Raw genomic sequence first — 26,321 nt, forward strand, 5'->3', positions numbered from 1 at the left:
TACTTGAGAGTAGCCTTAGTGGCGATCCACGGGTGGAAATGGAAGGCGAGTCAGAAGTTCATTATAGGGTTCTTCCTTCTGGGACCATAAATGTCAAGTGTTGAGAATAAAGTCTGACCAACATCAGCCCAGCTACAGGCATGTATGCAGCATAATTACAAGAACAATAATACAGGCATATGATATCTGGTTATTTCTCCTTTCAAAATATTATGAAACCTTAATGACGTGGAACGAGTAATAAGTGCATCCTGGACTCAGAACGTTTTGCTAGAAAGCGCCATAGAAACCGAATGGTCATGGTTGGTCTGGGCAGCCTGAGGAGCAGAAGTGATTTAGGAAGGAACATCACAAAGTAGAGCTTAAGTGACAGTAAAATGGACGGAAAAGACATCACAGTGTTATTTGGCAGACGACAAATTGACACCATTCAGCACCAAAATAACAAACTTATTTGGTGAATGCTTGTAATTAGCAAAGCTTTTCTTCAAAAGCTCTCAAACTCATAAGTATTTGGTATCAGCGGCCTTAATTTATGCCTCTAATTAAACCATCTCCATAATGAATACAACTAACATTCAAATGAATTCATGCAAATGGGAATAAATAACAGATAATCAAATGGCTGCAGATTCTGCTGTGATCCCGACGTGACAATCGATTCCGTTTTGCAGACGGCGACTCGCGGAAATGTGCGATCAGAGCGCGATGTGCACAAAACGCAAAGGAAACTCATGTTTTTTTCAACGAGACATTGTCTGAGGAGGCGACTTCGTTAGAATATTTTAGCTCAAAAGGAAGTGTCAGTCATTGAGAAGGGAGACGAGCCAAATAAAGCCAGCAGCTGTTGTTTGGGCCCCTTTGATGTGGAGGAGGAGAAACACACATCCTGGCTTAATGATAACGCGCATGCACGGGTAAACACAGTGATGCGGTTTTTCCCTGAAGATGTCGTATTTATTTTCTACAATCTCCCCCTTCTTGTGCCATTGGTGCCGCTGATGCCAAATCAACAAGCTGAATAAATGTTCTCCTTGCAAACCCCCCCTCCCCCCTTCCCCTTCTGTTGTTTTCATGTTTCCTTCAGAGCTTTCCTGTTCTCCGTTTTATTCCACCGCCCTGTGCCGTTCTGTGAGGCAGGTACCCCTAATCTGCAAAAAAATTTAATAAAAATCACTTTGGTAATCTACCTGAACCGAAGATTGCAGCGATAGTATAACATTTCCGTCAGCTATTACACTCAAATCAATAAAAATGGGTCACATACCTTTTTGTGAAAATTGCATAATTAGGTGATTTATTCCTTTAAAGCTGTGTCAGATAAATAAGAGCACTGTGTCAGGCATTGCCTCGAAAGTGTAACAGCCATTTATTTCCATTTGATCATTTAAATTCCCTAATGTGCATCTCTGTGACACAAGATGGTCAGGCTGCAGTTTGACAGTAATAGGTAATGTGTCTTTTATGTAATCAGAAGTCATATCAAAGTCTTCCTTATGCGCAGCACATGCAGAAGACTGAATGCATGAAACTCTAAGAGCCACTTTGCAACAAGTGCAGTGTTGTGATGTGACAGGTGTGAGGGCTGCGTGGCATATGGCAGATTAAAAACAGTGACGATGATTATAATGTATTGTTTCCTTAGCTAGTAAAAAAAATGAAGGAATTCAGATATAATTAGAATTAGTATCAACCATCTCAGTGTTTAAGTAGACAAAGGAAAACTCATTTATCAGTCCACAATGCATCTGGCCACGTGCCGCCAATCTACACTGACCCGGCATAACATTATGACCACCTTCCTAATGTTGTGTAGGTCTCCTTTGTGCCTCCAAAAAAGTTATAAAAAAAGTGAAAAAAGTGACTAATCTGAGAATCAGAGATCATTCCAAAGATACTTGAGTGGTTTGGGATGAATTTGAAGGCCAGGTCGACATCTTCATGTGTTTTTGTGTTCGTGCCTGTGTCATTGCTATGGGGGTGGGGGTGCCTGGTTCTGGTCTAGGTGGGTGGCACGCGCCTGAGTAACATCTACACGAATGTCAGGTCCAGAACATCGTTCGAGATGGTCGATGCTATTTACTTCACCTGTCAGTGGTTTTAATGTTGTGGCTGATCGGTGTATGTCTTCGCCATCTAGATGATTGCTGTTAATGCTACAGCATTATCTGCGTAGCCCAAGCCAGTAGACTCCTCCAGCGCCCTGGTGAATCGCATCAAGTTGACACAGATGATGAAAGACGTTATGAAATTTGCAAGTCAGTCTGCGTCACGCCAGGGCATAGCCTGATCCTCAGTGAATCATGAACCGACTCCCAAAACAAGTACTTTATTTGCTTTTTTAATAGGAGGCAATCTGTGCCAACTTACATCAGTAAAAAATTAATTGTGATCTTAAGATGTTGTCAAAATGACTCATTTACATCAAGACCACAGTCCCTCGTGCTACTAATATCATTAAACAATGGATTAATTCAGTGAATACATATTAAGTGGTAGTCATCTTTTCATCTACGCTTGTTTTGTGGTGAAGGTATTTACATCTGCCCCCCAAAAAAGAGCAACTTCAACTCTTTAAATCTGCCATGTTCAAAGTCCCACCGCAGGTGAAATTTCATACGGCCCACAGCTTCTGTGATAAAATGCATTATTTATGGCCCAGCAGCGCTGTCAAACTGCGTTAATGAATCATACAGGAACAAAATACAAGTTCTCTTTTCACTTCGTGGTGGCAGCACCACAGAGTAGCTCAGTCTGGCCTGGCCGCTATAAGATCCACACTGTGGGGCAGTCTTTGACGGTGACCCCTTGCAGTTAATATCAGCGAACGAGTAATCAATGTTGATTAAAAAGATGAAAGTGGATTGCGAGGTGCTGCTTCCAAAAGAGATGGAAAATTCATCTCATTTGTCAAGAGATTGTTGCTTAACGACGTCATTGTAAAGAGGGGGATACCAGGACATATAGGCGCAAACGTGTTGAAAAAGTTAAAGTTAAGCCGCTGGAGGCTGGCCTCACTTCTCAACAAAGCTTCCTCATGTCAATGTCAGTTATTTGTAGTTCATTGCTGAATATTCTCTCTTTTAAGTTTTAAATTTTTGTGTGGCTGAATTGTCAAATGCTATAATAGAGTTTGATGTTCTATCAACTTTCGCTCTGATAAAGCCGTTTGATTTTCCAACCAGAAAATGTTTTTGCTTTGTGTTTTTTTTTCCTGCTTCCTAGTGGCTAAAAACTAATGCATGCAGCTTTAAAGCCTTGGAGCAAAAATGTTTCAACTCGACAAGTATTTTTTTTTTCTTTTCCAAAGGCATCTCAGCTGACCCTAACCCCTACCTCAATCATAACTTAATTGTTGCATTTACCCTACAACCAAAGGTGCTTTTAGGGTACTCCAAGACCTTGGCGCAGTAACCTATGTACGTAGCCAACATCGGTGTAAGACATTTGTACTTTCCACTTCCTGCTTCACTTTCAAGCAAAAGAATGCTGAAACTTTTGCTGAAATTACTTTTGCTTGTATGATCACGGCGGAACATGGGTCATAACCTTACCGGTTTCCTATTGATCCAAAACAATCGACTCAAAAATTGTGAGGTTGGAGAAGGTGCTGGAAATGCTAAAGTGGAAGCACGCTACAACCAAGTGGACCAATTTAAACTCTGGCGCTCTGCATCACAACAGTGTGTACTTACATTTCTAGGGAGGTGCACATCCGGTGCAGCATTAGTTTCTCGGTAGCATTTCCACAGGTCTGTGCATTATTGCTGTTTTAACTTAACGCAGAAGCCTTAGTTGTGAACCTTTTGCAAAGTTGTGTGCCCAGAAAAATGGCCTTACCAGGACAATGTGGCCCTGTAATGTTAATATTCCACAAACCAAGAGTCCTGCAACATAATGGAAACAACAACAGGCAAACATAGAGCATTGTCATGGAGAGGCGGGAAACATTAGGGTTGAAGTGATCAATGAAAAACAGAGCAACTTTGCTTCCCTCATAATTATCAGAGACCGGTTATGAGAAACATTAATAATGAAACCATTAGCTCCCTCCAGTCTAAAAACAAGGCTTCTAACAAACAGCAGGAAGTTATTGACCACAGCGATCGATAATTGCCTTCCCATTTCCAGCCGCATGACGATTATGGTGAAAAGCTTTTTTATTGTGGGCAGGATTTCTGGTAACTTTGTGAATTGAATATCTCCCCTGAATTGTAAATACGTTCGAAAAATCATCAGTGTTTCGACGTTGCACAGCTGTAAAACCAAACAAAACTAAACTAAACATCCACAAAAACGAAAAGGATTCTCAGCTAGATGTTCGGAGGGTTGTCAGAAAGGAGTAGTTAACATTAGATACATGTGCACGGAAGCGAGACTGGGCAGAAATGCTCTGTTCCTGTCAGACACAGCCCTCGCCTCACTCTTCTGTACGAGTGTGAGTTCAAGTGGCAACTCCAGTTTTCTGTACTTATTCAAGCGCCTCATCTTAGCCACCTCAGAGGCCAGGCCGATTCTTGTCTCCTCACCTCCCTGCGTGCACCTCTCGCAGTGTCGAAGAGTTTTGAAGAAAAACACTTCAGCGACTCTCGCCTGCTCTCCCCAAGAACACATGAAGCAGACTGTCTGCACATCTTTCAGGCGGACACAAAACGGCCAAAATGCAACAAGGCAACGCAGGACAACTGTCTCTCTTTGGTATTTGTGTGAGGTGGATTCTTTTGAGGAACTTTTAGGTTGTGAACGAAATTCAACCTGTTGACAATGACACATCTAATGAGGAGAACTGTACTAGTCTGTTCATTCTGGTGCAGCCACTGTTGTCACAGCACACTTGTTTTGCCACTCCTGGAAAGTAGCTTTACATGTGGCAGTGTGAGTTTCTCGATCAGGTGGTGCATGAGTTTGGTGCAGAGTATATAACATCTATTAGATAAATTACCATCAATTTTGCACCGTAATTACAGATTTCCCGGCAATATAGCCCTATGACTTCAGTAATTTAACAGCTCATTTAGCTCCTTCTGGACATTTGTTTTGCTTTGAGTAAAATATTGTGACAGTAATTGGATGGTTGGAATTAAATTTAAAATGAAATTTTATAAGCCCATGCATATTCCCCCCTAGGCCGACTGTAACAGCGTCAGAGAGATAGCTTTTCCTAATTTAGCACATCAGGTCAAAATTTAAATATTTGAAAAAGCTCATGAAATTTCAATTACATCCAGCTGTATTAAAGATGTTGTACTGATATTTGGGGCAAATGTACAAATATTGTACATGCCAACGGATTCATGTCATAGCCAGAGGTGATGCCACATCATTGATGACTGCAATCCCAAGATGTTGTTGCTACACAGTGTCAGCGACACCACTGTGTTAATTAAAAGAAAACGCAAGTGAGTCTGACGCAAGTGTGGACGCCTCATCAATAACGTGACTCTCGGACCATACTGGGTAGACTCAAATGCTGCAAGATAGCGCTGCCTGTATCCCTGGGAGAATTACGTCAGTTTGGTCAATGCAAGGAAGTCGAGACGCGTTGTCCATATTTATAGTGAATGGGTTGGACAGTGTTAGACATTTTTATTCCAAGCACTAAAAAACAGTTTAGGTTTGCTTCTTCAAACTGTTGGTTATATCCATTACATTCTTGGCATTATAGAAAGAAAGAGTAAAGAGTTCCTTTGTAAAATTACGTTCATGTCACCAGTTAGATCACAATATTGGCCAGAGTGCAACTTTTTGAAGAAGACGTGAGACATGTGAAGCAAAGCATTTGATCAGCCCTGCTATGCTACTTGCATAAGGTTAAGCGTGTCAGTGCTGCTGTGGAAATGCCCCAATGTTCACCTTTTGATAGAGACGCCCCTTGAAATGGGATCCATTCACTCAAAGATGTGATCTGCGCAGTGTGTGCCAGAGGGAAAAGTAGGGTTGCTCACCATGTTGCCAGATACAGCTGATGGTTTGCAGGCCAAACGCTACTTAAGAACCCTCAAAACACATGGAAGCCCAAACTATTAGATCAGTAATTTTTTTTTAACCGTCCAGATTGGTTTGGCTAGTGTAACATATCATTAATGCAGTAGTGGAGTCCAAATCATCCAGCAGCATACATCAACAACTCGCATCCAGCCACTATGAAGACATTTGAGGACACCATGTGTTCTCTACTGATATGCAGATACAAATCAGCATTAAAAAGCAATTGAAAAAACCCAAAACCCAAAAGCTGCCCAACTCTTTTTTCACTCACAAACCAAATTTCAAGACCATCCATGTGGGTGTGAAACTATCCAATCTGGCTACACTAAATGCTCAATACAGGTACATTTCATGGTAGAGAACCCGCCTAAAATATATTTCTTTGTGACTATCTGCATACAAAACTGTTTTATAGTTAGTCCCAGTTAGAACGTAAGTCAGAGGAGACAAGTCCTAATGATGTCTTACGTCTTGTGAAGTCATATCTCAAATCCTTGAGAACAAGTTCAAATGAAATCATATTGATCTTTGTGTAACTTTTTTTTTTGCCTACCTGTGTGCGCATGCAACTTTGTGTGTGTGTTTGCTAATCCCCAGAGGCGATGCAGACCACTGAGCTCTACTCACCAGTTGCATTAGTGAGTCCAGTTCATTTCTCCAGTCAATGAACTGCGCTCCCAACCGCCTCGGTGTCCCAAACACCTAACCCCGCCATCTATCTATCTGACAGACAGATTTTTTTTTTTTTTTTAAACCTTTATTCATCCAGGGAGGGGTTGGGGAGCTCACAGAACAGTCTCGAATTCTGAATGCTTGGAGATACGTGGATGCTTTGCTACAAAATATAAGTACATCTTGTTTGTTCATAAACTGAGATTTTTGACAACATGGAAGGAAAAAATTGTAAAAAACCAAAAGTGAATTTTGACCAGTGTGCAAACTCTTGCACATGACAAACATATATACGAATATCCCTTAACATACGTGTTTATGAGCACATGAGAAAAAAAAACACAGGAAGTAAATGTAAATGGAGGAGAAGTAGGATCAAATAAACAGTTTCTCCCTACTCCTTTTTGAACATGTTACGTAAAAATTGTTCAAATGTTGTTGTCTTTACTTTTATTTATTTATTTGTGTCTTACATGCTTGAAATAAAGTTTTCATTCATTCATACACACAAAAGATATGGTGAACTTAAATTTGATTTTACAAAAACATCATATAATTTGAACTATTTTAGTAATTGTGAAGAAATGTTTTTAATTTCATTTAATTTGATTTAACTGCATTGAGTACTTTTACTTTAACGGTATTTTTTGTGATAATACATACATACCTTTACTAAAAGGTTTAAAGTTGGAATGATTTGTTTTGAAACACATTCTTCTTATTATTCCTGTTTATATGAATCACGTTGTCACTTTGATTTCATGGCAACGGGCAAAACTTATTTTATTCCAGCTTTATTGGAAACAGTGTTCCAGCAGTGTACAGATTTATTTAGACATGTGCAATAACTGCTGCTGATGGCCTGTGAATGGCCTTTGATTAATTATGATAAGAAAGCTGTGAGACCTGAACAAAACTGAATACCGGCTAAAATGAATGAATTCTCACGTAGCTGGAGCCTCACTCTGACTTTTTTTTTTTTTTTTTTTACTCAGGTTTGTGTCTGAGCAGACTGCAGACACTCAGGTAATCCTTGCTTATGGAAAAATAGTCACAGTCACAGAGCGCTCAGTCTGCCTGCTGAGCATGGGATGAGATGGTGAGGTGATTGCCAGGGATATTTGGAGAATTTCCTTCCACTTTCACCAGGCAGCACACGCACAAAGCAATAAATGCTACAGGTGGCTTAGCTGCAGCCTTGTGGTTCATGTTACACATGTGACATTTCACTGGATATAAATCTCTTAACACTGCTGCTCTCCGGAGGATACTTGGAGAGACGGGGGCTTTATAAAATAGAGTTAATACAGAGTATTAAACATTTTTCTTGCTTCTTTTTTCTATATTAGAGGCAGGGATACTGTTAGTATAAGTGTGGTTAAGAAGGATCAGTTTGGTCCAGACTTAAGAAGTGTTGCAGTTCATGTTTTGAATAGAGTTGTGCTCGATGTCTTTTTTAAGCACAACTAGCAGTTTAATACTTTTAATTTCGAGTACAGCAAAAAGAAAGACCAGATGAACTGCAGCCTTGATTCCTTTGGGGTTGCGGGACACAGTCGGCCGTTGGTCAATGTCGGGGCTGTGAGGGAGCGTTTGATGCCTTAGATTTTGCCGTGTGTTGACACAAGTCGCGCCCCTGTCAGTGATCTCACAGCAAATTAGCCATCATCAGTAAGTAGTGGATAAGATGATACACAGAAGTGGTGAAAGTTGGCAAACAACAAAAAAGGCTAAACTGTAGTGCAAACAGATCAACGTGATTCAGGAGAGGCCAGCTCTGGACGTCAGTTTGTATCTCCTCCAGCTTCCTAGAGAAGAAGCTGAAGAGCCTTTGACTTTTACCAAGGGTTTTGAATTGCCGAAACTCACCATGGTTTGCTCTATTGACAAAACTCAAAAGTGTGGCTGAACACTGGGACGTTGTGCTTTTGCCTGGAAGGCCTTCGAGACATCTCAAGGGTATAAGTAACTTGCAACCTGCAGCCAACAGCTCCGGTGAGTCATCAGAAGAAAGCGCAGCTTTCCAGTGTTCAGCCACACTTTGAATGTTGTCCATTGGCGAGTTATGATAATTCAAGTAACCCAAGCTTTTCTTTATCTGCGGGAGGATGTTTAGGTCTGAAAGGGTCAAGCAGGTGCAGAACGTACGTGCCAGCTTGCTGTTGGCTGCAGTCTTGGCAGCGCGTCCGTGTGCAACTTTTCGGTTCAGCGGACAGAGTTGACCTGAGGTGACATCACAGTCGGCCTTTGTTGCGGATAGTTCGCTGATGTTGGTAATGGTCCACATGCTAAGTCTAAGCAGCTCTAAACGCATCCTGACCTAGTTATTGCTTTCTACCCCTGAAGCATTCCCAACCCCACCAGACACGCAATCGGACCAAGCACTGAACGTACGCGCAACGTATTTAGATCAAGCTAAATATCCCCATTTCTGCCTTAGCATGAGACTTACAAATGTCATAAGCGAGGACAAACGTTACAGAAGAAGAACAAGGAAGAAAGACTGGTAAGATGACTGTATCGCCATAATCCTTCTGTCAAAGCTACGTCTCTTAGACGTACGTCACAAAGAGCCTATTTATGGATCCAGCTAAGAAACAGGTGGATGCTTGTTTAAAGCATTGGATTTGTACAGAAGCGATAGGCTTAATTTATTTTGCCGCTCAGACATGACAGCACTGGCACCATTAGTATAATTTTTGTTCTAAGACTGGAATGGTCTTTTATTGCGTCTTGTCTTTTGAAACACTACATCTATCTATCTATCTATCTATCTATCTATCTATCTATCTATCTATCTATCTATCTATCTATCTATCTATCTATCTATCTATCTATCTATCTATCTATCTATCTATCTATCCCAAAAACAAAAAGTGCAGACACGAACCGCCTATGTAAGATTGAGGGCTATGTAACAAATCATCTCTCCTGCGCCGGGGGGAAAACCAATCAAGCCGTCTCTCCGTCGCGGTTTACAAGCGCAGACACCCATCTTCTGCACCGGGGGGCAAAGGGCAGACGTCTGGGGAATTGGCAGAATTTAAATGCATTAAACACGGCAGAGAAGCATCTGTATCAGCACAGTCAGAGCTGTCGATGAATGTGAGAGTCCCAAACACACAGAACAATCCGCGGATCGAACCGAGGACGGTTATGTGTTAGGACGGCAAGCGCCTGGCTTTATATTTTTATTTAGACCCCGTTCTGACTGCCTCTCTGCAGACCGAAGCAAACAAGAAAATGGGAACTTATGAGGCCAGACAAACAAAATAATCAAAAGGAAAAAAGAAAGCCTCATGTAGTTTGCCGTGCTACGCCCAGATTTATATTCTGCCAAAATATTGCTGCTCTGGCGGTGCGTCTTTTCCTCAATTTCACGGCAGAGGGGAACATAATGAAACCATTTGTATTTGCGTGGATTGTTTTTTTTTTTTTGTTTTGTTTTTGCTTTTGTTTTTTTTTATCCTGTTGCTGTCTCTACCAAATTGTGAAACAACCATTTAAAACCATTTCACGGGATAACAAAGAATGAAAGTAACCCACCTACGTAGCTGCTGCCTTGTAATGAACAGAGATCAGGTTTGTTTGTGGATTCATTATTTCTGAATCTAAAGCGTGCATTGGTTTGTTGGGAGATAAACATTTTGGAACAAGTCGATTCCATGCGTGAGTTATTATTCTCAACGGTGGTTTGATTCACCACAAAACGAACGTTAAGCCCTGTGACAGCCTGCGCTGCAGCATTGCGCACTCATACACTCAAACAAATTAGACGTAAATACTATGAAATAATTTATAATGGAGCCTCTCTCTCCTTTCCATGCATTAAGGTGCACAGTTATGCAGCAAACCGAGATGACATCCGCTAATGGTTCAAGTTAATTTCGTTGATGTTCAATTAAGTGACAGTTCATAAAATGGCTGGACCCGGAGGCTAATTTCTGTGTTTACGTTCAGTCAGAAAAACTAACAGCCTCAGAGAAGCCGTAATAACTTCAAGCTGCCGTCTGATTCGAATGAAACTTGGACAGATGGATGTTGTTGCACTGTGGTCGGTAGATTTCCTAAAGGGTGAGATTTGTACATGGTGAGATTCAAGTTTTAGCTTAAAAGGTTTCCGTCTGGCCTTATCTAGGTGGGTGGTGCATGTCTAAGTAACATCCACATGACTGAAAGCCAAGTCCAAAAGTTTCCCAGCAGATGGTTGATGTTATTCACTGAACGTGACTCGTTCATAATGTTGTGGCTGATATGTGTACAGACTTTTGTGTGTCTAGTCGCTGGTGATGAACTCAAAGTTATTATGACCTGTAGCGACTTTTGCCAAGACTACTTGGCTGAATGTAGACTTTGAATTAGACTCACCCTTTGACTGCGACTGATGAGGTTTCACTTGTCCACAAGAATAATGTGATATCCTGCCTAGTCTGTGTTGGTTGTCTTGTGTTCACTTCCTGTTTTATTTTGTAGTACTGTTCCTTGTGTATATTTTGTCTTAAGTTACTTCCTGTTGTTTCCAGACAGTTTTTCCCACACATCTGTGCCTTGTTTAGTAATTAGTCTGGTCCTATTCATTCCTTGTGTCCTCTGCCAGATTGTGATCGTCACCATAGTGTGTTCATGCTCTCCAGTCTTTGGTTTCTTGTGTTTGCTTGCTTGGTTTTGGACTCTGCCTGTATTTTTGGACTTTTTTTTTGTTTTTTGTGCTGTTCCCCTGATTGGATTTGGTTGTTTTCTCTTCCTACATACTCGTGTATGATTTTGGACTGGATTAGTAAAAGTTTTCTCCTTGCAACTGGGATTCTTCTTCTGCACCTGAGTCTAAGGTTTGTGCAAGATCGTTTCAAATAATCAAAAGCTGGAACATTTTTCATGGGAAAAAAAAGTTTGTATTGTGGTATAACACACCTTATTGTACCATTGGCACCACTGACCATGCACATCTCAACAAGCTGCTACTTTATTGCACTCTTCTATGGTGAGAGGGAAATGGTTGTTCGATTCTTCCGTGTTTTCTTTGACTCTCCTATAATCATTGCAGTTTTGTAACAAGAGATCAAACAGAAATGCAAAAAACAAAAAACAAAAAAAAACAGCACAGATGACGCATGGCATCAGTGTACTTAAATATGACACTGAATAACATCACGCATTTGTCACAATCACATGGTAACTGTAGAGTAGGTGGGTAGTGAACAACTCCTCAGTTCATGCTTCTAAAGCCGGCAAGGACGCTCCTCCTCCAGTAAAATAAAACGGAATCGCCTTCAAAATGTGTTGAAGCTCGTTGCCATTGTGGCTTTTAAAATTTGAATATTACATTAATGCAAATTCGTTTGTGGATATGCATGTAGCTCGACCTCTCTTGCAGCCCAGTGAGCTCTCTAGGCCACCGTACAACATCCACCAAACATGAATATGATTATCAGGCTTCAGCTGCTTGAAAACACATTTGTAAAGAAAAGCAGAGGTGGTGATATTAAATGTTTTGCAGATATGAAAGTAACAGATACTTCTTTATTATGTTGATACAAGTGGTAAATGATACTCACCAGCATGCTGTGAGTGTCATTGTATCATATGTATCTTTTTAGATACTGACACAATGTTGTATCATTGTACTTAAAATATGTCCAAGTTATAATCATGGCATGGATATATGCCTAAAGTGCAGCTTAATTATCAAGCAAATATTTGCAAATCATCCAGAACATCGCAGCCACTGACGGGTGCAGTAAATAACATCGATCATCTTGTGACCATTCAGTGTTCTGCTGGAAAACATTTGGACCTGGCATTGCTTATGGATGCTACTTAGACATGTAGCACCCACCTAGACCAAACAAAAAAATCATTAAAAAAAAAAAAAAACGCACAAGTGTTCACCTGGCCTCTAAATTCACAAGATCCCAAACTTGTCAAGTCACTTTATTTATATCAAATCAGAATCAGAAAAAAACTTAATTTATCCCCGAAGGGCAAAGAGTACATTAAAATACATTAAATACATTAAAAATACATTAAAATAAGAGCAAGAGAATAAAATCACAAAAGTGGGTGGGGGAAAAAACAGCGTATTATGTACAATGGCAGGTCTGCTGCCAGTAACAGAGATGAATTGTGTAAAATAATATAAAGGGCAATAGGTTTAAAAGAAAAAGTAAAACAGCAGTAAAGTATTGCAAATAAATAAAGTGAGGCGTGGATAAATTTAAAAGTGACAATGTGATTAAAGTGACATTGTAGTTAAGTGACAATGTAATATTGGACATGAGGATGACATTGCACAAGGAGGAGAATAACGTTGGGAACAAAGGTTGCTCTCCTCCTCTGGGTCTTACAGGCCGGACGAGGAGAGAATAACACTGGAACTGTATGTTCCAGAGTTATTCTCCTCCTGAACTCTAAGAAGCCTCAGAAAGCAGCACATTCAAAACAAGAGAAGATGACCCAAAGTACTTTCCAATAATACAGAAGAACATGGTATAACACTAATAAAAACAAACCAACACCAATAAAAGCACAGTAAGATAGTGGGTAAAATACAATAGGAGAATAATAAAAATCAGTTTAAAATGGACCAGACAGAACTAGCCACAGGGCAGCCTGAGACTGAACTAAACACAGGAGGGGAAAAAAAGGTAGCACTTCAAATGAAATTTAAGACGGTTGGCAGTGGGGCAAAACTTAATGTGCGATTGAAAACTATTCCAGAGCTTTGGAGCAGCGACTGAGGAAAAAGCCTGGTCACCTTTAGATTTGAGGCGGGAGTTGGGGACTGAGAGGAGCTGTTGTGAGGGTGACCTTGGTGATCTCAGGGCAGAATATGGAATTACCATGTCGGCGGTGTACTGTGGAGCTAAACCATTTAGGGCTTCAAAAACAAAGAGTACAATTTTAAAATCGACTCTGTACTTCACAGGGAGCCAATGCAGTTGGGCCAGAACAGGAGTGGAGATGTGGTTATGTTTCTTTGTACCGGTTCACAGTGCTACATTTTGCACAAATTGCAAGCGCGAAAGGGCAGAATGGAGTAATCAAGCTGGGAGGTAAGAATCTGTGGGATGATCCACAGAAGCCCCTCTCCCTCAACCCATAGGACCCAAAGGTCCCCCCAATAACAACTTTCTGTTGCCAGACACCATAGGACCCCCCCCCCCCCCCCCCCCCCCCAGCTTGGTTGAAATGGTTAAAAACTTGGTTGAAATGCAACTGATGCTGCATTCAAGACAACTTGGGAAAGAATTTGGAAAAATTAGCTTTGACGGGTTTAAATAAAAAGTAGCTGCTGCACATATTTTAACGTTCAGCAAAGGATGACAATATACAAAACTTAGCTAGGAGAATGTGTCCTAACTGCAAACAAAGGAATTCAAAATAACCAATTTTAAACGTTAGGCAATGTTTACAATATGGAGTTGGAAAATGATCTACAGCTTTTTTTTTCTTTTTGTATAAATTGATACTGAATTATATAGTTAAATAAAAAAATGAATTAGCTTGATGCTGTATGGGGGCCCGCTTTTCTTAGATACAAGTGGGGGGGGCTCCAAGGAATGAGGGTTGGAAACCACTGACCTTCACAATATGACCACCATAATGTTATGGTGGTCATAATGTTATGCCTGATCGCTCTATACGAATCATAACTGTTTTCAGATATGGGACAAAACCCTAATCATAATCTTTATCCAGAATGTTTCGCAGGCAGTGACTGTGTAATGTCTAGAAAGCATGCACATCCCCGAAGTCCGTCTCTCCTCCTTTTTTCGATGCTTTTACTGCATCTGTCTTCCGTTGTCATTTGTTCGTGAATCTTTCTGCCTTTAGCTTTGTCTTCTCAAAGTGAGATGCAGCTCGATTTCGCTGAGAGGTGACTGATCTTGTCCCTGGAGAATATTCCCCTTCTTCACTTTCAAAAACTCCTGGTTTGCTTTGAAAGTACATTTGACAGCAGTTGTCCAGTCCCATCAGAATAGCACCGTGTTTCGTTCTTTCATGTGGATTTTGTGTTTGTGCAGTTGAAATAAAACCCTGCGTGCGTATCTCGCGGAACAGTTGGCACACGTTGCGCAGTGAGTCCGAATATACTATTCAACTTTCAACTACTTCTGATAATAAACATAATTAGACTGATCTTCACGGGTACATTTCTCCGTCCATTTTTATTTTATTTTATTTTTTTAAGCGGTGGAATCGTGATCCTGGGCCAGGGCCACCACCGCCTCCTCCTCCTCTCTGCACTCATTTATCAGCAGTAGAAAGGAACTACTGGGAAATTGCCCCCGTCACAGGACAAATGTGGAGGCCGTGAAATTCCTCTCCGGCCTTATTGCTCACCGAAAACAAACAAATGCTCAGCAATTACACAACACACCATTAGTCCATACACCATGACAGATGGGTTCAAATAAAAGCAGAATATAAACCGTGATGTGTTGTGGAACTGGACAGAGATGACTCAGTGTTGCAGGTGCTGCACAGAATTAAAGTGGTGTGCTGCAAACTTTTGGTCCTGCCCTGTCATTTTCTAATATTTAAAAGCCTTTAGGTTGTTACCAGCACATGTTTTCATATCCGTGACACTCTGCCTTTTATTAAACTCCCAGGAATTATTCTGCCTTTATCCTCTTAACCTTGTGCCGATGCTTTTTCTTACGACCGAAACTGCGACTGCTATCGCCTCTTTTACTGTATTTCAGATTTTTGTCAAAAGATGACAATTTGTACATCCTCACTTCACCGAGCCTGCTCGCAAAAGTCACACAGACTCGTAACTTATTTACCAGACGTAATTCCGGCGACCTTTTAATTACGCAAGGCCGGGGTTATGTAACGAAATGAACTGAGGGCAAACTTACATCTGGCCTGATGACTAAATCAGTTAAGAACACATGGGGGAATATGAGCAGCAAAGTGGGGAAATTACAGCAAAGAGTGCAGGGGAAGATGCATCCTAATGAATCATTTTTTAGCCCACACTCATCCCAACAGCCTTCCACCCCACCTACAGACACCGATCAGGCATAACATTATGACCACTGACAAGAGAAGTAAATAACTTTGATCATCTTGTGACTATGCAAAGACCACACACCTAGACTAGATGCCTTTGGGAACAGCTCCAAAAAATATTGAGATCAGAAAGTGTTGACCTGGCCTCCAGTTTTACTACATCCTAAACTGATCAAGTATCTGTGGGATGATCCATGGAGCCCCTTCAACCCATAAGACCCAAAGGCCCCCCCACTGATAACATTCTGTTACCAGACACCACAGGACACCATCAGAAGGTCCATGTCCATTCTCTGATGAGTCGCAACTGTTTCGGAGGCACGAGGGACACAATATCAAGAAGGTGGTCATAATGTTAAGTCTGATCTGTGTGTCCTTGTACTGGAATAATCATTCATCTTTGTGGTCATTGTGATTATATCCACGTGTGCCTCAAACAGTTACCCCATAAAAGCTCTTAAATTTGAGCCACTAATGGAGTTGCAGGGACTCCGCGGGAATCCGGGGTCCCCCAGTGGGCCTGAACAATAACCGAGCAAGCGAAGCCAAATGACCGACATTATGAAATGTCTTCTTCACTATGAATTTTTTTTTTTAATCTCTGTCTTTTGTATTAACTTCTTTATTAACACACTGGGTTCAAATTGCCTCGCACCCTTTGGATACTGGAAACTCATTCGCTGTTAATAATGAGGCCTGTGTGATGCTATGATGAGAATCTAGAGCTCAGAGTTGGTGTCGCCTCGTGGGATGTTTCATTTCTGAGTTGTGTACAATAGTCCTGACTGACTTTTGACTTTGTGTCTGCGTTCGTTGTTCCTCTTCCACACACGCAAGCACAAACACACGCACCCGAAGGCACTCCCGCGCAAATTACACGGAAGTAAATCAATACCTCTCCAGCTGACCGACAGTGACGTCAGCTGCACAGTCGGATCTCCCTTTTTCCTCCTCACCGTGCTTGCAGTGTGTGCGTGTTTGTGCGCGCGCGTGTGTGTGTGAGAGAGAGGGGCCGCCACACGCGCGGTTGAGGCGCGTCGCTACGTGCCCAGAGTGGAAAGCAGCTGCGCGTCACAGCTCGAGGAGGCAATAAGTTGGGATGGCGGCGTCCCCGCTTTTCCCCTCAAAACCCTCACAAGCAGTTTGAGACTACACACGACCCCTACGTCTGGAGACACGCGTGGCCTGCAGCGCCGTCCTGTGATTCTTAATTATCCACAGACTGCAGCCAGCAGCGCGCGCTGATCCATCTGCATGTGCCACAGTGTAAGTTAAATTCGGGCAGAAACTATCACAGGAGGATGGAGATAAGGATGGAGCAATTAACACAGTGTCAGCAGAAACCCTTTAAGTGAGCATTACGGGGGCTCTAGTCCTTCCGGAAATGTTAGTGGTATTTAAACCGGGCTTGTTTTGGCATTTTAACCACGTGCAACCGACATTTCTGAAGTAGCATCACTGGCAAAGAATTCGTAATTTTATTTCCCCGACAGTGCATCCCGAAGCCAGCTCTACTGCTGCTGATCGTGGGCGGCTGCTGCCCCGATACAACATCACCCCTCTGTCGGACTGAACCACCCCTCTCCCTCTTTCTCTCCTCCGTTGGCTCGCCCGTGTCCCTCACCCCTCCTCCCCCCTCTCTCCTTCTCTCTCTCTCTCCCGCTCTCTCTCCCTCTCTGCTGGAACGCACGTACAGGGATAATAGCCTACTCTCGCTTTCTCCGTCTCCGCTGCTGCAGAACGGACCGTAAAGCTGTATGCTGCCTCTTCCTCCCTGCCAGACCGGGACTCCGATCAAGGTAAGGCAGGTGAAACATGCGCCGTGTTGCGTCCAGGCTGGGCTGAGCTGAGCTGGGCTGGGCTGGGCTGCCACGGTCGGGGGGTGCATGTGTGGGTGGGTTTTGGAGATTTCTGCACTTGTGGGTTCAGTGAGATGTGCCGTGTGCGCACCGGAGGCTCGCTCGGGCTGCCACGCTGAGATGTTGCGGCGCGTGAATTGCGGGATCAGTTGAGGAGCTTGGAGAATATAAATCTGCTCCTTAAAGATAATTTAAAAAAAAATTACTGCCCCGGATCGTTGTTGGGTAGGATTCACTACTCAGACACTTTTTTACGTGACAGAAAATCAGACCAGAGGACAGATGAAAAAAGAGGAGGATAAGTGTGGAGAAATTTTGACAAATTGATGCAGCCTCGACCTATTGACTAGTGGTGCCATCCACAGTGCCAAAGGGCAAAGACAGTCATTATCGCTTCACGGCACGTAGCCTGTCCTATTATATATATGTGTGTGTGTGTGTGTGTGTGTGTGTGTGTGTATATATATATATATATATATATACACAAATATTCCCTCCTTCGGACAGGACAGCTGTTGAGCAGTGAGAGGTTCTGGGAAGGTTAGCCGCTCTTTGCTCTAGAGTGGCGAGCTGGGGATCCAGGGTTTATCCGCTTGGAGCGAGGAGGTGGTGCTGGAGTTGTTCCCTTCCAAAGAGGGGCAGCATCAGCTGCTTGTGTGTGAGGAGCGGCTGTCTCTGCATCGGTGTGTGTGTGTGTGTGAGAGAGAGAGAGAGAGTGTGTGTGTCCATATATGTGTAGTCACTATCATCATCACAGAGTCTGTGCGTGCGTTCAGTGAAAAGTGACGGGCAGAGATGGGAGAGAACAAGCGCGCACGAACACGAGCGTCTGCACTGTAGTCGTTAATTTCCACTTCAAAGCGGCTGTTTCCGTATATTTTGCATTAGTTGCGTTGAGGAGGGGAAGGCGCGGAGGCTGCCGAGTCTCTTTCGCGGCTGCAACGCGAACCCCGCTCAGCAGCGCGGCGGTGCGTTTGGAGACGGCGGGAGGATAGAGATGAGGGAAAGAGAGACGGAGTGAGAGGTGGTGGGGGAGACGGAGGGAAGATGAGAAAGCGAAGGGGGGGAGAGGGGTTGAGACGGAGAGGGGGAGAGAGGGAGAGAGATGGCGCCCTACACCAGTGCTCTCTGGCAGTCATTTGATTTATCGCCTCTCCAATGCGCACTGACGCACAAAGCTCCGGGTCCCCCCCGCTCCTTTTTTTTCTTTCTTTCCCTTCCTTATTATTTTTTTTAGTCATCTCGCCGCCTGGTCAAGATTATGTCGTGTTTACGGTCATCAGCCAATCTGGAACACGCCCTCGCCCAAAGATGAGACGCCTTTACACCTCCCCTCATTTTCCCCCCAACTCCCACGTTGTTACCGGGCGGCCCCGTGAGCGAAACACGGCTTTCAGACATGAAGATGATTGCCACCGTGAAAACAGTGACGACTGATGTAATGTGACTGGCGCGCCCCTCTGGCAATGTTTTGGCCGAAGGATTGATATTTCCCCTTACCTTCCAGTCACTCCGCAAGTTGGGTCCATTTGTTTATGCATCTCATTGTGGCGACGCGTGCGTGCGTGCATGACTCATTTGGCCGCGCACTGCTGGGATAGCGGAGACCTGGGCAGCGCTGCAGGCTGCTGCTGATGCTGCTGCTGCTGCTTCTGGAAAAGAGCGAAAGTTGGGTAGAAATGTCACAACATGCAAAACACGCGGTGGCTTTCATCCATTTCAGTCACCCCCACCACTCCATTCATCATCACCCTGACATTTGATATCCAAATCCTCTTTGGCCTCTTCCATCTCATCAACATCATGATGATGATGATGGTCATCATCATCATCATTAAACTCCTCCCTGTCCATGTCACAACCGCCATTAACACAATTCCACCAAACTATATCATTTCTAATGTCGTGAACATAATCATCTTCCCCCTCCTCCTAACCATCAGTGTAATTATTCCTTCCACCTTCTTAATTAACACATTCTTCGTGTTAATCTCATGTTATCACTGTTTCCTCAGTAAAGTCTCATTATTCAAACCTCCCTTTGTCCGCGAGTAACATCGTCATCACCATCGCCTTCATCATTGTGCTGTTAAAGATTCAACCAATTCAAAAGTCCACATTTTCCCCCCCTTTTCCTCCTTTTTCCTCTCCTCTCTTCTCCTCTCCTCTCCTCCTCAGGCTGTAAGATATGACAATATATTAGCGAGCTGAGCTCTTTTAATGCCCGCAGGCCTGAGATCTCATTCATACCCCGGAATCAATCACACATGCGGAAATACTTCCACGCCTGCAAACATAAGCTGCATTCAAATAGTCTAACAACACTACACCGATCAGGTGCGTTGTGTAGGTTTCCCTTGTGCCTCCAAAACATTTGGGACTCATCAGAGAATGGACGTGGACCTCCTCCTCCTCCTCCTTCTTTTTCTTCAAACGTCCCTGCCTATTAGGGAGTGATACCAGACACCAGCATTGACTTCAGCTCTTGTTTACTTGCCTCATTTATCTATCAAATATCTCGATGAGCTCCCTTGGTACACTGTAAAACGTTACAGCCCCATTACGTTATGCGAATGCAGTTTTTGTCTTGTGTGGTCAATGTTGATTTCACTCACGTCTTTAAGTTTTGAGTTGAAACAAGCGATGTAGGAGGAGGAAGGGCGGCATGATTTGAGTACTGGGAAATATAGAGGTTGTCACCATTATCTATTAAACAGAACTAATGATGATGCCTTTGAAACAAGGCTCTTAGGAAGAGCATTAATTAATTATACCACGGTATGACAATGCCATCAAAAGTCTTTGCACCATAAGCGCAAAGGATGAGTGGATTTTTAGAAGTCGTTTTCCCACCAGGATTGCATTTCAAAGTGTTTGTATTTGCTTTCTAAAGGGCCAAAATAGAATAGTCAGCAAAGTGAGAAACAAACCACCAAAAAAAAGTACCTTGACATGAATTTAGCTAAATTAATCTTAAGTTGCTTTAACTGAAGAAAAAATAAGAAATGATTATTCGTTATAAGTTAACTTGAGCTGAAACAAAAGTTCTCTTCAGGTTAAGTTTACTCAGATTCTTAAGGCAGCAGGTGAACTTTTGTTTCTAAGTTTTAGTGACCTGGAACATTTTACAGTGTAGAGCTTCTCAAGCTAATCAGTTGTTCCTTCATGAGAATTTTCGAGTTGTTCCAACCGACTAAAATTTGCATGATTTACACTCCACGGGTAGGTTGAGTATTTAGTTAAATTAATGTCCTAAACTAAAATAAACTTGTAGGTTAATGTTCACTGATCCCCAGCTTTCAGTCAAGTTCGATGTCCTGTTGCTTCCAGCAGTTTGCTTGTTGAGAGCAGAACTTATCCAGCTTGGATTAACCGTAGTCTAACACAGCAAAGGATTTCATTTATTAGATTAATTCTGTAAATTTTCATAAAAAATTGGGCTGCATTGATATAGATATAAGACAGAAAAAACAATAAATGCTGAACTGCATTTCGTACAAACACCCAACAAATATTTCCAACTAACTGGAAAAAGTGCCTGATTCCCCCAAAAAACTAATTCACCAGAATTCATCTTTTAATGAAATGACTCTGAATGACGTTGGAAACTTTAAGACTGCACATCACTGATTAAACATGTTAACGCTGCAGCCGTGAGGTTAATTGAACACAACGGCCGTCCTAAAACCGTTCCCCAATTAAACGTATATCTTCTTCGCTTTTATTCTTCCAACAACTCGTGTTAGACTCTGTGTGCCTTAAAAATTAATTTCTCCCAGTTCCTTTTCTTCCACTAATGATTTTCTGTCTCAGAACTCTCATTAGCTATGCTCACTGGCATTCAGGTTTAGCCAGCTCTGTTTTAGTAACTTTAAAGGGGCCTTTGTGAGAACTGTTGATACTGTGCTCTTTGACATTGTCTCTTTTTTTTCCACCCTTCTCTCTCGTTTCTTCTCATCTCCCCTCCTTCTTCTCCAACCCTTTGACTCCCGTTTTCTCTGATCTGCTCCTCTCACATTCTTATTGAATTGGATGTGGCCCCTCGGGGACCCTTAAACCCGTTCCTCTGCTCATTTCAGCAGTGTATTGAAGCGTCAGTCACGATGAGACACGTTAATGGGGTGACACACACACACATAACACACACACACAAACTGTGGTTGTAAATTGACTTCTTAAAATACGCAAGAACTGCCGCATGTCGGCTGTTCTGGATTTTGCATTTTTTGAGGTGTGAGGATGATATACACTGATCAGCCACAGCATTATAACCACTGAAAGGAAAAGTAAATAACATTGACCATCTTGTGGCAATTCAGTGTCCTGTTGGTAAAGTTTTTTGACCAGGTATGGACGTTAGGTAGACATGTACCACCCACCTAGACCAGACCAGGCACCCCCACCCCATAGCAATGTCACTCCCCAGCAGGACGCACAAGGTGCTGACCATTCTTCAGTTTTGGAGGCACAAAGGAGACCTGCACAATATTCAGCAGCTGGTCATAATGTTGTGGCTGAGTGGAGTGCACCAGTCTGTTGTGAGGTTATTGTGAAACACAGAACAGGAATGAGCGAGTGGAATCTGGAGTCGGCACTCACTGAAGATGTCGACGTGCCGATGCCATGGATACCTCGGCATCACTGTGCGGAAATACATCCTGCTTTCACGAGGACCGTTGATGTTTTGTGCCATGAGAGAAGGAATTTATTTTATTCATATATATATATAGTGGAAAAAAAGTCAAACTAGAAAGGCCAAATGGGTCAAATAAAAGATTATTTTGATATAAAAATAAATGTTTTTCCTCCTGCAGGTGCGCACATACGGGAATGTCAGTGCATAAGCCATAAGATCAGCAATTACAGTGAAAAGAGCTGCGAGTCAGTCGCACCTCAAACAGAATGTGACATCCTGAATGCTGAAGACGCTACACACGGCTCGTGGGATTTATTGATTGTGTGTTTGCTGCGAGGAGACACGCTCACTCTTAACCGCCGTTGGGCGCAGCATTCCCCACTGTGAGTGAACAAAATCACTTGGTGGGATATTGTTCAATCTCTGGTGGTGAGAGGGAAAGTTTTTTTTATTTTATTTTATTTCTTTCAAAAGAAGAAGAAGTCCTCATTGTTGCACTAGGAACACATTGAACTTGTTCACCTGCCTTTCAGCCGGTACATGCTGGGACCAGCTCTAGCTATAACTTGACCTTGGAGAGGAGGAGGTGAAAATAGAAAAATGGATGGAGAAATGAAGTGGGTCAGAGGGGGGATAACTGAACATATTTGGCAGCTGAATAAAATATTTAACTCTGCAAACTTTAATGTAGCTAGACTATTTTGCTTTGTTGTTTTCCACCTCAGTGTCCGTTTCAGTGTGTGTGTGTGTTCATGACAAACGTGAGACGGCCGGAGATAAAGAGGACGGTTCGGCCTCGTTCGAATGTTAACTACGCTGTTTGTCTGCAACAATAACATCAGCAACCGGGAGGAGGACAAATCTTATCGCCGACTAAATGTTGACTTTTCTTTCGCCATTGTCAAATACCAGACTGTGGCTGGCGGCGATAAGTTATGGAAGAAAAAGCCATTTGTCTGCTTTTTTAGCTGAATGCAAAAAAAAATAAATAAAATAAAATGAAGAAGAGAGCTCATAGGGGAGTGAGGAAGAAGGAGGCCTTGGGGAGGGGGCAGGACAAAAAGACTTTCAGACTTGCAGAATTGTTAAAGTGTGGCAGTGGTGTTCAGAACTGCTGCAAGCGTTTCCGGGGTTCTGCATTATGGAGAATCTCAACAATGACAGATGGTTGTGTCAGACGAGATCATTTTACAGTGGGCTTGGCAAATGTTTAAAGTCATTTGTGGATGTGGAACACATATGGAAGCTTAGTTACACACATCAGCCACCTTAGACATGTACCGTCCACCTGGACTGGACCAGGCACCAACACCCCATAGCAATGACACGCATTGAAGCACAAGGTGTTGACCTGGCCTCCTCATTCACTAGGTCCCAAACTGATCATGTATCTGTGGTGATGCACAGAGGCCCCTCCCCTCAAAACTCTTTCAGTGGATGGAACGCTCTCTCCTGTCACAGCTTCACTTTATCTTTTAAAGCTGCGGAGCTCAGGGAAACTTAGAATACGGATTTTGTCTTTTAGCCTGCAGACAGATTGCAAGTTTCGACTCTGAGCGGATGATGCTGAATAAGTGGCTGTTTGGCTACCAAACTGCTCACTCTCACGCACCAAAAAAAAAAAAAAAAAAATCCTTTCTTCTGGTAATAGAATTTTGTGCAGTTTACGTTGTTGGGTGGAATTCTGCAATCTTCAACCATGCTACAGAGGGTACCGACTCAAAACAGTTAAGGGGACTGGAAAATAGACAGCAATGCAAATCGCCTGATAGTAGTGAAACGAAAGGATCTGCATTTAGAGCTGAGAAAAGGGAATTCACCCTCAAGGAACTGCTTCCGATTTATACCATTTTACACACTAAGCGGTGTAGTGGCGTACATTCATAATTTCGAAATCTCTTTCACTGAATTTACCTTGCCTCAACATGAGTCAGGGCTGCCTTTGAATTTTATGCATTTTTGCAGCATAAAATAGTTTCAGCTTGGCAATTTTCTTGTATTTTCTGAGAACTGGAAATGCAAACACAAAAGAATTCAAAATTGAGCAAGGGTGCAATCAAACGGGGAAATGCAGGAAAGCACAACATGTCTTTTTATGCTCAGTAAAATACTCTCTTCACTTGATCTCCAGAATTCAGAATCTGCCAAGCTCATATGAAGTTGTCTATTTTGGCAAACTCCAGCTCACTGATATGCCATGATTTCTAACAGGCAGTCGGGATTAGAGAGCTGGAATGAGAACTTTAGAGGGATCAAAATAATGGCTGTGGCAAAGCTTATGTTCACAATCCCAAACATACAGCAAGTCCTAATGAACAGACTTCTGCAAAATGAAGAATGAATCTTGCAACATAAAAAAAAAAAAAAAACTATCGCAAGTTCTCCGAGATGCTTAGAAAACACTACTTGCCAAGTACCTTGGAAAACTGTGCAATTTCTACAAAGTGCACCTAGGAGATTCAGTGCGGGAGTCATTTTTTAAAATGTGGTGACCGAATATGGATTAGATCCATTTATCTGTATCTAAAACTAAACCCCAGAACTGTGGAATATACTAGAAGAACACAATCTAGGAAAAACCCAAAGGTGTAGTGCATAGTTCATTTAAGTAACTAACATCAAATTTGCCATCAGAAGGCAAAAGGGAAGGATCCAGGTGACGTTCAAGGTGGCTTCCTCCTTCGAACATGGGTGAGCTTTAGTCAAAAATATACTCGATTTGCATGTGTGACTAAAATCAAATCTGGCGTAACATAGAGTCAGACACTAGGGTCAACAGCTTACATTTAATCATTGTGATGCTCATGTGCTGGTGGAAAAAATGGTGACTAATTCTTCCTCAAGTGACTGAGAACATCCCTCCTGGATGTTCACCTGTCAGCAGTCAGTCGAAGGTCACACAGAGAGGAATATTGTGAAAATGCTGCAGGACTTTTTGGCTTTTGAACGTTGTGTGGTTTGCTGAGTGTCTGTTTTATGATTGCAGCTAAGTTTCTCAGTCATGGTAGATCCTAAAAAGCATAAACAAGGACAACTAACTAGACTTGCAGAGTTTCTTGAAGATGTTTTGCAAATCATCCATGTGGCTTCTTCTGTCCAGTTGCACACGTTTCAATGTTTTGCATTGAGTTTTTGCTGAAAGGGAGTTCAAAAAAAAAAAAAAAACTTTTGGAAAACCGTCTCTGTTTACCATTTAATTAATTTAATTAATTTAATTACAGTAGGGAACTTTTTGGCCTTGAACAACCCAGCGACTTCTTTCTGGTATCATTCTGCTGCTGCAACAGCTTGCCAAAATGTCCTTCAATGTTACACTCAGCCTCGTCTTGTTGTTTTTTCACACAGCTGCAAAGATTATTACGTGAAACCAGTTACTCCATTTGTTCCCCAAGTCACTGAGCAAAGGCTCTAAGTGTGGCGTGTCGACAGAATAGCTTTATCCCTGCTGTGGGGGTGTTTGGATGTCATGACTTAGGTCCACTTGTCTCTTCACAGAGAAGGGTCAGTGCACATGAGAAGGAAGGTTTTGTGAGTGATCTCCTTTATTCTCTGAAACATTTTTTACCCCGGCAGCAGTGATCTCTTCCTGGATGACAAGGCCCTGATCCATGAGTCACAAGGGATCATTCGGCGGCTACCAGGTCTCAATCTTGATCCAACAACTACTACGAATTACACTGCTGTCTAATGCCACCTAAACACTAAAATGGCAGCGTACCATTTGGAAGAATGGCGCTTTGTCTTTATAGTAGAGCTGGACGGACTAACACAACCAGTGCCAAGGATCGGCTGTTGTGGTGGCACAGGGTGGCCCAAGCCTTTTCCCTTGATTTCCACTTATTTCTCAACCAGAAGAGACACGTTCTAATTTCATACACTGATAAGAGAGCACAACTGGATTTACCCCAAACAGTGCCATTTGAAGATGCAGACAAGCGGTGGCCCAACGAGGCAAGCAGTGACTCTTACAAAAGCTACAAAGCAGAGCATTTCTTTAAAGGATTATTTGGCCCGATAAGTCCCAAAAAGTCTCTCAGCGCTCGGCATGCCAAAGAAACTCCAAAACCTCCTTTGGAGAGCGGAATGAATCACTGTCTCCAAAAAAGATGTTCCTTTCTTTGTGCTTTTATCTCAACATGTAGCCAGCA

General features: G+C 42.5%; 1 protein-coding gene across 1 annotated transcript in view; it reads left to right on the forward strand.

Annotated features, from left to right (window-relative positions):
• Window positions 1-17,383: 17,383 nt before the first annotated feature.
• The window catches only part of LOC125004104 (protein phosphatase 1 regulatory subunit 29-like), a 246,391-nt gene continuing 237,453 nt past the window's right edge, over window positions 17,384-26,321 (forward strand). The window contains exon 1 of the mRNA XM_047578472.1: window positions 17,384-17,477. The gene's annotated coding sequence lies outside the window, so the exon portion shown is untranslated. The remainder of the gene's footprint in view (window positions 17,478-26,321) is intronic.

The sequence above is a fragment of the Mugil cephalus genome, chromosome 2 (assembly GCF_022458985.1).
Source record: "Mugil cephalus isolate CIBA_MC_2020 chromosome 2, CIBA_Mcephalus_1.1, whole genome shotgun sequence".
Classification (NCBI taxonomy): domain Eukaryota; kingdom Metazoa; phylum Chordata; class Actinopteri; order Mugiliformes; family Mugilidae; genus Mugil; species Mugil cephalus.